The sequence below is a fragment of the Helianthus annuus genome, chromosome 11 (assembly GCF_002127325.2).
Source record: "Helianthus annuus cultivar XRQ/B chromosome 11, HanXRQr2.0-SUNRISE, whole genome shotgun sequence".
Taxonomy (NCBI): domain Eukaryota; kingdom Viridiplantae; phylum Streptophyta; class Magnoliopsida; order Asterales; family Asteraceae; genus Helianthus; species Helianthus annuus.
Window position 1 is genome coordinate 111,799,803 of NC_035443.2, and position 14,711 is coordinate 111,814,513.

General features: G+C 34.6%; 2 long non-coding RNA genes across 5 annotated transcripts; both read right to left on the reverse strand.

Annotated features, from left to right (window-relative positions):
* Nucleotides 1-517: 517 nt before the first annotated feature.
* LOC110890205 lies at nucleotides 518-5,595 on the reverse strand. Of its 4 annotated transcripts, none has more exons than XR_002564303.2 (4): nucleotides 5,439-5,595; nucleotides 3,808-3,892; nucleotides 2,292-3,104; nucleotides 518-851 (listed from the first exon to the last, which is right to left on the reverse strand). It is a non-coding gene; the product is annotated as an uncharacterized LOC110890205 (long non-coding RNA). The 4 variants fall into 4 exon arrangements; XR_002564304.2 differs by having other exon boundaries at nucleotides 3,808-3,899; nucleotides 5,439-5,591; XR_004873073.1 differs by having other exon boundaries at nucleotides 2,292-3,892.
* A 551-nt stretch (nucleotides 5,596-6,146) lies between these two features.
* Nucleotides 6,147-9,639, reverse strand: LOC118484261. Its single transcript, XR_004873075.1, has 2 exons — nucleotides 8,363-9,639; nucleotides 6,147-6,938 (listed from the first exon to the last, which is right to left on the reverse strand). It is a non-coding gene; the product is annotated as an uncharacterized LOC118484261 (long non-coding RNA).
* Nucleotides 9,640-14,711: the final 5,072 nt, after the last annotated feature.

The window sequence follows — 14,711 nt, forward strand, 5'->3', positions numbered from 1 at the left end:
GGAGAAACAAAAAAATAGATTAGAAGGTTAGATTTATGTAAGCAATATTAATTAAAGAGGTAACTATTATATCTTAAATGTAAACATATAAGAACGATTCTTATATTTTAAATTATACTTTTTATTTTTTTTGAATCTTACATAATTTTGTTCAAAAACAAAAACGAAATAACCAAAAAACCGAACCAAACAGAAATAAAAACCGAAAAATCCGAAACCAAAATAACCGAAACCGAACGGTTTTAAAAAACCAAAAACCGACATTTCGGTTTCGATTTTGGTTTTGGTTTTGCCCAAAACCGAACCGTGCACACCCCTACCCTCAATAGTCATGGCTTTTTGTATTCTAATTTTAAACATTTAACTTTGCTAATGATACGCCCAAATTACACATTCCAAAATGTAATATTATCATACTATTATTTAACAAAATTCGGGCATGACCCGTTCGTAATAAGAACAATTCCCTGTAAGACTAACGCGTAATAACTTAAAATACGACGCAGCGGAAAACAAGAGCCCAAAAATTTCGTTCTTTAATAGACATATCAAACACATGAAGGTTCAAATGCGAAATGCCATATATTCATTAAAACGGATTATAACGTTTTATAACATTAATACTTCAAAACCTATATGAGTTACACTATGTGACCATTCTACCCCGTACAATCCTTGCTCTCAACTCGAACTAAGTCCGCTTCACTTCAATAAATGTAGAGAAAACCCAAGCGATACCTGTGGACATGCAGCAACGAGTCGGTCCTCTTCGTCCCCATCCATACCATGTTTCGTATTGACCTCGTTCATCCGTGTGACGAGCTTTCGCTTATGAACATTCTTTCACTGACCTAGATAGGTTTATCACACTATGATATCTGCCATACTCATTATAAAATTGGGGATTATCACATTTCATTCAAGTTCATTTAAACATGATGTTTATTACTTCTCCTTGTTTACATATTACTACTTCCAAGATTCTTTTTAAAGCACTAGTGTGTTAAGCTTATTCATAACGGGTCAATACATGACCATTTCTTAATATATATATATATATATATATATATATATATATATATATATATATCATTCTCATTGTTTGACCCGTTCTTGACGGGTAAACACATAATCATTTTTTCGTAATTCTTTAACTCATTTGGTGTACTATACTACACATTTCCTTTCTTCTCTAGCACTCCCTTGGTTTGAAACCAAATTATTTCTCAGCTTCTGCAGTTTGACTTTTCAAGGTCAACTGCCACTTATTTCTTATTATATACATGCGTATCGAAGTACACGTTTGCACTCTTTTTCAATTCAAACATGCTTACGACCTCATAGCTTCACTGTTCCAGTGTTTTCTTGCAAATTTTTACCCTTCCCGTTTTAAAGGTTAGTCATAATACTTATTTCGCTTACAACACCAACATTTTAGTTCCATTCGCTTATATACTTTCATTTCTTTTACGCATTCAAGTATCTAATTAAATGGGTAATGGCATATATTCTCATAATGAGATTCAAGCATACCACTTACGCCTCAGTAAAATCGAGTTAATTGTGTTCAACATAAATAGTCCGTTCTATCTGTATAACGGGTTGAGCTTCATACATTTATTATTGCATTCACGACCACCCGTTCTAAACGGATGGTACCCTATCCTTACTCGACTTGTTCAACTTGAACCGGTCGATTTGCATAGCTTATCATAACCTTCTTTAGCATAACCAAATCCGCAAGGGATTTGCATCATTCGTATCTTTCATTCTTTGAATCCGTTTCGCGGATTCAAGCATTGCATTCACATCTTTCATCCTTGAATCCGTCTCGCGGACTCAAGCATTGCATTCATATCTTTCATCCTTGAATCCGTCTCGCGGATTCAAACATTGCATTCATACATTGTCAATCCATACTTTCTTATGGACTCAATATTTCATTCTTATCACTTATACCTTTCACCCTTACATAGTACTCTCAACCTCCCGAGAGTCTTACTACCCATTTCACCCACACACCCAGCCGCTACCAAATCCTATCGGACATACCTGTAACAATCATTACGGTCTCACGAACGTCTTATGTTTCTTGTGTACTAGCCAGGTACACAATCCACATACTAGTTTCGTGTCTTCGTGTAATCGTCACCTTATGTCCGAAGAATTAGGTTTCGGCACGTGTAACATTTTCATAACTTCGTTTCCATTATATTATTATATTTCATTAAAATTTTCCTTCACTCGATAACTTTTAGCATTACATGCACCCTTATGCAAAATTTACGTACCTGGGCAATGGTCTTATTACATGCCTTGGTGTCAGTCCGAGACCACAGTCGTGGATCATCCTCATCCAAACAACTATGCTTATCTTACACACAACATAATGTTAGTTTCTTCATAAACATACTTAAATTCATACTTACATTTGCTTCTACCTTTAGATCTTGATCGAGTCTTGGATTGTACGGGTTCCTCGTCACAAGAGCACACAGGTTTGAGTTCAAGTATTTGCCTCCTCATACTTGATTTCCCTCAAACCAGGGCTCTGATACCAACTTGATACGCCCAAATTACACATTCCAAAATGTAATATTATCATACTATTATTTAACAAAATTCGGGCATGACCCGTTCGTAATAAGAACAATTCCCTGTAAGACTAACGCGTAATAACTTAAAATACGACGCAGCGGAAAACAAGAGCCCAAAAATTTCGTTCTTTAATAGACATATCAAACACATGAAGGTTCAAATGCGAAATGCCATATATTCATTAAAACGGATTATAACGTTTTATAACATTAATACTTCAAAACCTATATGAGTTACACTATGTGACCATTCTACCCCGTACAATCCTTGCTCTCAACTCGAACTAAGTCCGCTTCACTTCAATAAATGTAGAGAAAACCCAAGCGATACCTGTGGACACCACGTACAACCAAACCATTAGTCATTAACATACCATACAACATTAAACTATATAATAGAATTTCGTAGAGCATTCTATAAAGTAGTCGTGGAATTGTCCAAGCGCTTTCTTAAATACTCTTATCCAAATCCAGCTCCATTTCTTCATGAAGCCAACGATCCCATACCTACATTACATTCCAACTCAACGCACATCATTAGTATCCATAAATACTCGAACACTTTGATAACGTTCATGCATATGTCTTAAGCATTGAACATTCATTCACACACACATTCACACCTACGTACTTATTATCATACATACATACATATATATATATATACACTTATATATATACATGCGTACCTTCATACATGCCAATGTTCCTTCCTACGCACAATCAATTAATCACGAATATATACACAAGCTTCTTTTACATGTAGGTTTATGTCGGAATGTCACATTCACAACTTTACATAGTATAGACAATCTATGATTCAACCCACGTGCCCTTTGGATTCCTATACACATATACTTATAAAATTTCCTACACTAACACGAAACAATCCGTTCATTCACTAACCGACAACCGAATCATATAAAACTTGTTCCTAATGGTCCGGGAAATGTTCCCCTTACATAATGACTAAAAATTCTTACCCAAGGTCTTAACCATAACGAATTTCATTACATTACGCAACATATGCACATAAAATTCGACCCGTTTAAACCCACCAATTTACTTTCGGCTTAAATACAACCTTCTTCAATAATGAGGCATTATTGGCTTTGTACTTCTGATTATTACATGTTCTTTCATGATGCTTCGTAAACAAAAGTATTAAAATCTATTAAACCTACTAAAAAGTGAATCGAAATTCACTTACCTCGAGTACTCCAATAAGTGTATTTGTCACCTTGCCTTATCTTGACCCGTTATCCTCCTATGCTTGACCTCTCCTTGACACGTTCCTATTATCTCATTCCATTACATCCATTCAATAGTTAGTATACATAATCATACGCATCACTAATCACACTTCTATTCATGTGTCAATCGCTTAACGAGTTCAACATGTATCATAATACTACAATGCTAATCAATCTAACAATTTATCATTCCATCATCACAACAGTCATACATGAGCTTCTAGCATGCATAATTATGTATTTACATCATGTTCGTTATTCTTTCAAAACTCCATACTTAGAATGATAACCTTTTCTAAGTTAGGCAACTTGCTTCATATGTTAAACATTTCATACCATTTCTTAACACCTTGGTTTTTACACATCCATTCTACTATTTTCTATCAACAACCCGTTTCGACCCGTTGGTGCAATTATATGCATAAACTAGTTGGTAAGTGTTTTAGACACTTAAAACAATCAAATAACTTACTAATAATTTATTAAAATCAGTAGTTCATGATTCATACAAGTGTGCATAACAATACAACTATTTTTACTGAATATTTATACTAAAATTTGTGCAGCAACTTTCTGCGCAGCAGCTGTTCACGACACATTTTAACCCATTTATCTTCTGATTCAGTTCTTCATGTTCAAATATGAAATGATCTACACTCAGAGATCTTTCTAAGCATATAAAGATCGTAACAATCGGACATTCCTATGATTTTATATGATTTTTACAAAATCAGCACAGAAGCTTAAATGCTTCCAAACAGCTTGCTGTCAAAACGAATTTACTAACTTTTCATGCTGTTTTGACCCACTAAATCTCATAACTAGCCTCTTATGACCAAATATGAAATGTAATATGCGAAACAACCTTTTCAACGATATAAGGCTCGTTGTCTAACTCCTAATAACGAATGAGATACGGCGTTTACAAGATGACTATCTAAGGCTGTCAAAAGTGACGAATTTACTAACTTTTCATGCTGTTTTGACCCACTTAATCTCATAACCAGCCTCTTTTGGCCAAATATGAAATGTAATATGCGAAACAACCTTTTCAACGATATAAGGCTCGTTGTCTAACTCCTAATAACGAATGAGATACGGCCTTTACAAGATGACTATCTAAGGCTCTCAAAAGTGACGAATTTACCAACTATTTTACACAAACTTTGTAGGCATTTTATCAAACACTTGGCGGGTTTCGCATTTAAAAAAACATTATGTACAAGCTTTTAAAGCATGATTCCTACTAATTCTTCACATAACTTATTAACAATCAATCAAATTCATAACAATCTTTCATCCTAACTATGAACATATGGTTGTAACATCAATTACTTATCAATATTTCATCAACACATTGTTTAAATCATTGATACCATACTAATTAGCATCTAGGGTTTCACAATGTCCATTCATCTTTTGACATACAAATGGGTTTTGCTTCAAACTATCAATATAATCAAAATTGCACATAATACAACTTCTATATGAGCATATCATGTAACATTCAGGTTTAATCACACATTTAATCACGGATTACACACAACCCGTTTCATCAATCATCACCAAATCGTGAAATTTGACTTACTTGATGTGAGAAACGCTTAAGGGATCATCATTCTTGGTTCATGCACACAATCAACCCGCGATTTCCTTTTCAATTGATGATTTTTTTGTGGTTAGGGTTTACACCCCCTTTTTCCCCTTCTCCTGCGATCGTACGCAGACACACACCCTGTGTGTGTGATTTTTTTTGTTTTTGTTTTAATAAAATATATTTCCTTTTTGGCAATCTAAGTCCCTCAAGTTTACCATTCCATTATAGTTGCCACAAGTTTCATTCCTTAACTTGTTTATTAGGCATTTAACTAAGTTTAATAACTTAGTTATTGTATTTTATTTAATTACACATGGTGACATTCCTACGAATTTAATAATTCGAGTTTTGGGGTGTTACAAATCTACCCCCCTTAAAGAAGGTTTCGTCCCCGAAACCTCTTTCTTTTCTTCTACAACCCGTCTAGTTTTATTCTTCGTTCCCTCACTCATTCAAGTTACATTGGACGACTTACATAAGCATGTTGTGAGAATTTGCCTAATCACAGATCCCATAGTCCATAATTTGAAACTAGCATCCTGATATATTATTCATACTTATCAAGATTTCAAACTTCCTTGCGAAAACCAATCCCTAGTCATCATTAATTTATTCATTTCCGCATACAATCTCGTTCATTCTTACATATTAAACATATCATACCTATTCATATGGAGGTACTTTTTCAATGATAGTGTAAAATTTTCATAAACTCATCCAATCTTTCTTTACAAACCTTCTAGACGTGTTACTTATTTCATTCATTCGCATACATAACTTCCCGCACATACATCATTAAAACATGATAGTTGTCTTGAATTTCTTAGCTTCATAATCAACTTGGGGTGTTCCTAATGTTTAATGAATGCTAGAACTGAATTAAGGACCTTAGCCTAATAAACAAACAATTTCAGCATAAGCAGATAAGGGGGACCCGTCGCCGACGGCACATGGTGCGTCGCCGACGGGCTCGGGAAGGTCCCGTCGCTAAACATTGCCCGTAGACAGACAATTAGCGCGTCAGGTGGAGGGGTGCCGTCGCCGACGGCATAAAGGCCGTCGCCGACGGGCTCTCTGCTGTGCAGACGCTGTTTGACCAAAATTTTTTGTCCCCGGGTCCTTTTTCCAACCAGAAATGGTCTCGGGCAGTCCCGAAACCTTCCATAACATCCCATAACGTCCCAACCCAGGTTATAATAGTAATTTATCCATAACCCATTTCCGTTTTCATCTAAAAGCATAGCTCGAAATCCTTAAATCACTTACTTGTGTGGCGCTTAGAAACGAACACACTTTCACGAGAGCGTAGGTTTGAGGGATTCGAGCATCGTACCTTCATATATTAAATAATTTGCTAACCTTACTACCTTGGTGCAGTACTTGAACATGCAGCAACGAGTCGGTCCTCTTCGTCCCCATCCATACCATGTTTCGTATTGACCTCGTTCATCCGTGTGACGAGCTTTCGCTTATGAACATTCTTTCACTGACCTAGATAGGTTTATCACACTATGATATCTGCCATACTCATTATAAAATTGGGGATTATCACATTTCATTCAAGTTCATTTAAACATGATGTTTATTACTTCTCCTTGTTTACATATTACTACTTCCAAGATTCTTTTTAAAGCACTAATGTGTTAAGCTTATTCATAACGGGTCAATACATGACCATTTCTTAATATATATATATATATATATATATATATATCATTCTCATTGTATGACCCGTTCTTGACGGGTAAACACATAATCATTTTTTCGTAATTCTTTAACTCATTTGGTGTACTATACTACACATTTCCTTTCTTCTCTAGCACTCCCTTGGTTTGAAACCAAATTATTTCTCAGCTTCTGCAGTTTGACTTTTCAAGGTCAACTGCCACTTATTTCTTATTATATACATGCGTATCGAAGTACACGTTTGCACTCTTTTTCAATTCAAACATGCTTACGACCTCATAGCTTCACTGTTCCAGTGTTTTCTTGCAAATTTTTACCCTTCCCGTTTTAAAGGTTAGTCATAATACTTATTTCGCTTACAACACCAACATTTTAGTTCCATTCGCTTATATACTTTCATTTCTTTTACGCATTCAAGTATCTAATTAAATGGGTAATGGCATATATTCTCATAATGAGATTCAAGCATACCACTTACGCCTCAGTAAAATCGAGTTAATTGTGTTCAACATAAATAGTCCGTTCTATCCGTATAACGGGTTGAGCTTCATACATTTATTATTGCATTCACGACCACCCGTTCTAAACGGATGGTACCCTATCCTTACTCGACTTGTTCAACTTGAACCGGTCGATTTGCATAGCTTATCATAACCTTCTTTAGCATAACCAAATCCGCAAGGGATTTGCATCATTCGTATCTTTCATTCTTTGAATCCGTTTCGCGGATTCAAGCATTGCATTCACATCTTTCATCCTTGAATCCGTCTCGCGGACTCAAGCATTGCATTCATATCTTTCATCCTTGAATCCGTCTCGCGGATTCAAACATTGCATTCATACATTGTCAATCCATACTTTCTTATGGACTCAATATTTCATTCTTATCACTTATACCTTTCACCCTTACATAGTACTCTCAACCTCCCGAGAGTCTTACTACCCATTTCACCCACACACCCAGCCGCTACCAAATCCTATCGGACATACCTGTAACAATCATTACGGTCTCACGAACGTCTTATGTTTCTTGTGTACTAGCCAGGTACACAATCCACATACTAGTTTCGTGTCTTCGTGTAATCGTCACCTTATGTCCGAAGAATTAGGTTTCGGCACGTGTAACATTTTCATAACTTCGTTTCCATTATATTATTATATTTCATTAAAATTTTCCTTCACTCGATAACTTTTAGCATTACATGCACCCTTATGCAAAATTTACGTACCTGGGCAATGGTCTTATTACATGCCTTGGTGTCAGTCCGAGACCACAGTCGTGGATCATCCTCATCCAAACAACTATGCTTATCTTACACACAACATAATGTTAGTTTCTTCATAAACATACTTAAATTCATACTTACATTTGCTTCTACCTTTAGATCTTGATCGAGTCTTGGATTGTACGGGTTCCTCGTCACAAGAGCACACAGGTTTGAGTTCAAGTATTTGCCTCCTCATACTTGATTTCCCTCAAACCAGGGCTCTGATACCAACTTGATACGCCCAAATTACACATTCCAAAATGTAATATTATCATACTATTATTTAACAAAATTCGGGCATGACCCGTTCGTAATAAGAACAATTCCCTGTAAGACTAACGCGTAATAACTTAAAATACGACGCAGCGGAAAACAAGAGCCCAAAAATTTCGTTCTTTAATAGACATATCAAACACATGAAGGTTCAAATGCGAAATGCCATATATTCATTAAAACGGATTATAACGTTTTATAACATTAATACTTCAAAACCTATATGAGTTACACTATGTGACCATTCTACCCCGTACAATCCTTGCTCTCAACTCGAACTAAGTCCGCTTCACTTCAATAAATGTAGAGAAAACCCAAGCGATACCTGTGGACACCACGTACAACCAAACCATTAGTCATTAACATACCATACAACATTAAACTATATAATAGAATTTCGTAGAGCATTCTATAAAGTAGTCGTGGAATTGTCCAAGCGCTTTCTTAAATACTCTTATCCAAATCCAGCTCCATTTCTTCATGAAGCCAACGATCCCATACCTACATTACATTCCAACTCAACGCACATCATTAGTATCCATAAATACTCGAACACTTTGATAACGTTCATGCATATGTCTTAAGCATTGAACATTCATTCACACACACATTTACACCTACGTACTTATTATCATACATACATACATATATATATATACACTTATATATATACATGCGTACCTTCATACATGCCAATGTTCCTTCCTACGCACAATCAATTAATCACGAATATATACACAAGCTTCTTTTACATGTAGGTTTATGCTGGAATGTCACATTCACAACTTTACATAGTATAGACAATCTATGATTCAACCCACGTGCCCTTTGGATTCCTATACACATATACTTATAAAATTTCCTACACTAACACGAAACAATCCGTTCATTCACTAACCGACAACCGAATCATATAAAACTTGTTCCTAATGGTCCGGGAAATGTTCCCCTTACATAATGACTAAATAATTTGCTAACCTTACTACCTTGGTGCAGTACTTGAACATGCAGCAACGAGTCGGTCCTCTTCGTCCCCATCCATACCATGTTTCGTATTGACCTCGTTCATCCGTGTGACGAGCTTTCGCTTATGAACATTCTTTCACTGACCTAGATAGGTTTATCACACTATGATATCTGCCATACTCATTATAAAATTGGGGATTATCACATTTCATTCAAGTTCATTTAAACATGATGTTTATTACTTCTCCTTGTTTACATATTACTACTTCCAAGATTCTTTTTAAAGCACTAATGTGTTAAGCTTATTCATAACGGGTCAATACATGACCATGTGTTAAGCATGATTCCTACTAATTCTTCACATAACTTATTAACAATCAATCAAATTCATAACAATCTTTCATCCTAACTATGAACATATGGTTGTAACATCAATTACTTATCAATATTTCATCAACACATTGTTTAAATCATTGATACCATACTAATTAGCATCTAGGGTTTCACAATATCCATTCATCTTTTGACATACAAATGGGTTTTGCTTCAAACTATCAATATAATCAAAATTGCACATAATACAACTTCTATATGAGCATATCATGTAACATTCAGGTTTAATCACACATTTAATCACGGATTACACACAACCCGTTTCATCAATCATCACCAAATCGTGAAATTTGAGAAACGCTTAAGGGATCATCATTCTTGGTTCATGCACACAATCAACCCGCGATTTCCTTTTCAATTGATGATTTTTTTTGTGGTTAGGGTTTACACCCCCTTTTTCCCCTTACATACCTTGGCAGTGTGGTCTCCCCCTAAGACCGGGATTTCTAAGATGAAAAGTGTTATGGCTAATTGATTATGGGATTCCAATGGTGAGCACAGGCACCACTGGATTGCTTGGGACAACATTTGTCAATCCATGAAGGAGGGTGGGTTGGTAATTAGACAGGAAAGCTTTGCATGCCAAACTTGCGGGGGCTTATGTTGTTGGTCAGTTTCTCTGGGGCAAGTTTATGAGATCGAAAAGAATGCATTGGATGGATGCCCGGGCATTGAGAAGGAAGAAATGGCACCAATCGATTCAATAGAAGGCATTAAGCAGACAGAGCGAGAAGAGAGGATATCCTTTATCCTGTTGCAGCTTTCATGAAGGCTTTCATTGAAGAATCGAAAGAATCTACCAGTCTAGGGCTGAAAAGGGGGGGCTAAATGCAGAGACAAGGCAACTGAGGATAGTGACTTTCTCCTGTAATGAATAGAATAGGCCCGAGAGCTATGAAAGGAGAGACTTTCCTATTCCATATTCCGGTTGACCAATTCGCGCAGTATCCAATCCAGAATATAGCCTTGCTTTTGCCCTCTCCCGATAGTACATTTATGCTCCTAAATCACTGAATTCAAACTCTCTATCGGATGAAAGGGAGCGAGCGAGTGTAGGTTACTCCTAGAATGTTGGGTCTTAGAGCCAGTAGAGCGCAGTACAAGCGAATGGAGTGGAATCTACCATTGAAGAAATCTATTTGCTTAACCCAGGCCTTCAGATCGCACTTCCTGCTTAAAGAGGATCGGAAGAAGTTGAAGGTTGAGAAAGAAGGATCAGATGTGTACGAACAGAATGAACCCCAGATAGAGAAAGCGGACCAAGGGGAGATTCCCCTTTCGATTGGAGTTCTACGGTGGGAAAGAAAGTAAGGAGTTAGAGCTCGGAAGTGAGAACTAGCTAGACCATATTGATTTTTAGATAGTCTCGACCTTATCGTACGCAGACACACACCCTGTGTGTGTGATTTTTTTTTGTTTTTGTTTTAATAAAATATATTTCCTTTTTGGCAATCTAAGTCCCTCAAGTTTACCATTCCATTATAGTTGCCACAAGTTTCATTCCTTAACTTGTTTATTAGGCATTTAACTAAGTTTAATAACTTAGTTATTGTATTTTATTTAATTACACATGGTGACATTCCTACGAATTTAATAATTCGAGTTTTGGGGTGTTACAGCTAACATATGTGTTTAGCCCCTGACACTTCCTCATGGCCCTGACAAATTACGATTTTGCCCTCAATTCAAATTACAGTGTTGCTATCGTTTTAGGTGTTTTTTTTTTGCAAAACTATGGTAATGTTTTGTTTTAATTGGTTGACTTGATGTAATTTTCTTAGCTTTCTGACACTCGTTCATTGGTCCTGACAAATTACAATTTTGCCCGCAGTTAAAAAATACACTTTTGCCATCATTTTAGCTTTATGCAAAACTATAATAGTGTTTTGTTTTTATTGGTTGACTCAATGTAATTTTTATTGAGATGTATGTTTTTAGTAGTATGTACAAGTAACTGAAACAAGTGGATACATATTATGAAATAGAGAAATATTGGGTTTAGCACCCAGGAACGTGAGCAGAGTATAAAACTAGTTTGAAACAAAAACAAAGTTTCAACCTAATTGGGCTTTTTATTCGAATAATAGAGCTCAACTGCAACTACAGGGCACTGGCCTATCAACAAAGAGGCAAGGATTTTTGGGCCACGCTTAGGGTGAGTCTCTTGTGACCTTGTGGGTTTGTCAAATGAACTTTTGCGTTCTCCATCTTCAAAAATATTTGTTTTTATAAACGGATGCATAAAGTATAATTATAAATGCAGAGAATAATAACTAGAAATACATAATTATAGTTTATGATGATAGAATTACGAAAATATGTGTCTGTATAAATATATAATGACTTATTTTCTTCTTTTTTCTGTTAATTTGAGCCATTATCATCGTTAATTGAACACGATCACAATGCAATGTTGTACGTTGGTAAATTCCAAAAGAAAACTTCGATCAGGAAACGAATAAAAATCATGTATTAATATTTAATAAGAACGTGTAATCTAGTAGTCTAGTGATATAGTGTTCTTTTCATAAAATGATAAGGGTTCAAATTCTTGCAAGTGTAAGATTAGATAGTATTCAGATGTAAAAGGTTGTTAAAATAAGGTGCAATTTGTTTTTAAGAGCTAAATGTTTTTAATCTGCGAAGCACATCTGCAGACATCTGTAGAAGAAAAAGTGGACCAAACTTCTGCAGTCTCTAAGAAGAAAGCTGTTTGTTTTTAACTTATGCAGAATTCTTAAATAAACTAGTGGTGGTGTATGGACGGTGGTGTGGGTGATGGTGGTGGTGGTGGTCGACGATGGTGGTGGGTGGTGGACGTGGACGGTGGTGGTGTGTGGTGGTGTTTAACCATCTATAGACCTTAGAAGATCTTAAAAGCAGTTAGGTCAAGTCTGCACCAAGAAGAACTCGCACATACGTTTTTTAATTAAACGTATTCGAAAAAACAAACAATCTGCATATTGTAATGTATGTGCATAGTCTGCGCAGCGTAGACAGAAGAGTCTGTGCAGATTTTTTTTAGAAAAACAAACACCACCTAACTAAGTGTTTATATCGTTGCATAAATATAATTTTATATAATAAATAATAAAAAAGATATATCTTTAAAAAGCTCGTATATTGCATGTATTGAATAAAATATAATGTCATATGTTAACACACAAAGTCGTCAAGTTTATCTTTTAAAAACGAACTTTGATGTACTATATACTTATTTTAACATTTTACATTGTTTTTTTATTTTTCATAAATGTAATTTTTTATATAATAAAAAATATGTCTTTAAAAAAACTCGTATATTGCACGTGTTGAATAAAATATAATGTTATATGCTAACACATATAGTTGTCAAGATTTATCTTTTAAAATGAACTTTGAAACTATTCCTAATAAAAAACGGTTATCCTTATCTAAATTTTTGTTTAAAGTTATTTATAGAAAACAAATATTTATTCTTATCTAATTTTTTGTTTAAAATTATTATTATTATTTAATATGATTATAATAAAAACAAATATTTATCCTTATCTAAATTTTTGTTTAAAATTATTTATAAAAAAACAAATATTTATTTTAATCTAATTTTTTGTTTAAAATTGTTATTATTATTTAATATGAGAGATAAATAGCAAAATAAGGTAAGAACGCATCAGGAAATGACACGTGCCCAAGAAAAGATTTTTATTTATTATTATAGGAAGTTTTTTGTTTAAAATTGTTATTATTATTTAATATGAGAGATAAATAGAAAAATAAGGTAAGAATGCATCAAGAAATAATACATGTACAAAAAAGATTTTCATTTATTAAATAGGAATTATTAGATAGGAAGTTTATTTTGTATTTCTATATCGACACAATTGTATGGTTGTTAGTTAAAGCAGAATAGGTTTAAATGATTGATTAAAGACATTTGACTTGAATCATCTTTTGCCATTTTAATATGGTTTGATTTTAATATCAGTGTTAAGTTTTAAAATATGAACACATATAAAAGCAAATTTGTGGGGTGGTGTATTCTTGTCTTTGTAGATATACATATAATTAATATAGCAAAAGGCTAGGGTTATACTTTTATTCTATAGTTTCTTATTTAACTATCTATATTGTTATTCTCTAATTTCTTATTTATTCGTTTTTATTCTATAACTAGAATTACCATCCGCCGCAATGCAGTGGGGAATTCATTAGTTATATATCATGTTAGATGAAAGGCAAATGTTTCTCACATGACCAAGAGCCTATGTGTAAAACCGAGAAAAAAATAACTAAGTCGATCTCTGACTCGCACATTGTGACAGACCTATTAAACGGGAAAAATAGACGTGCTGCGATGGACATGTCAAACAGGAAAAAAATAGATGAAAAAACGTTAAACCCCAAATGCACGTTGTGGCGTGTTAACTCGAAAATTTAGAACGACCCGTTAAACGGAGAACTTATGAAAGATGAAAAGTTTATAAGAGACTAAAGTTGAAAGTAAAAAAAAGTGTTGAGATTAAATTACGAAAGATGAAAAGCTTTGGGTTGAAAGTAAAAAAAATTAAAAGGGTTAAATTGCAAAAGATGAAAACTTTTGAATTAGAAGTGAAAAATCGAATTAATCAAAGGGGTTAAAAAATCAAAGATTGAAACTTTAGACTTAAATTGCCAAAGATTGAAACTTTAGAGTTAA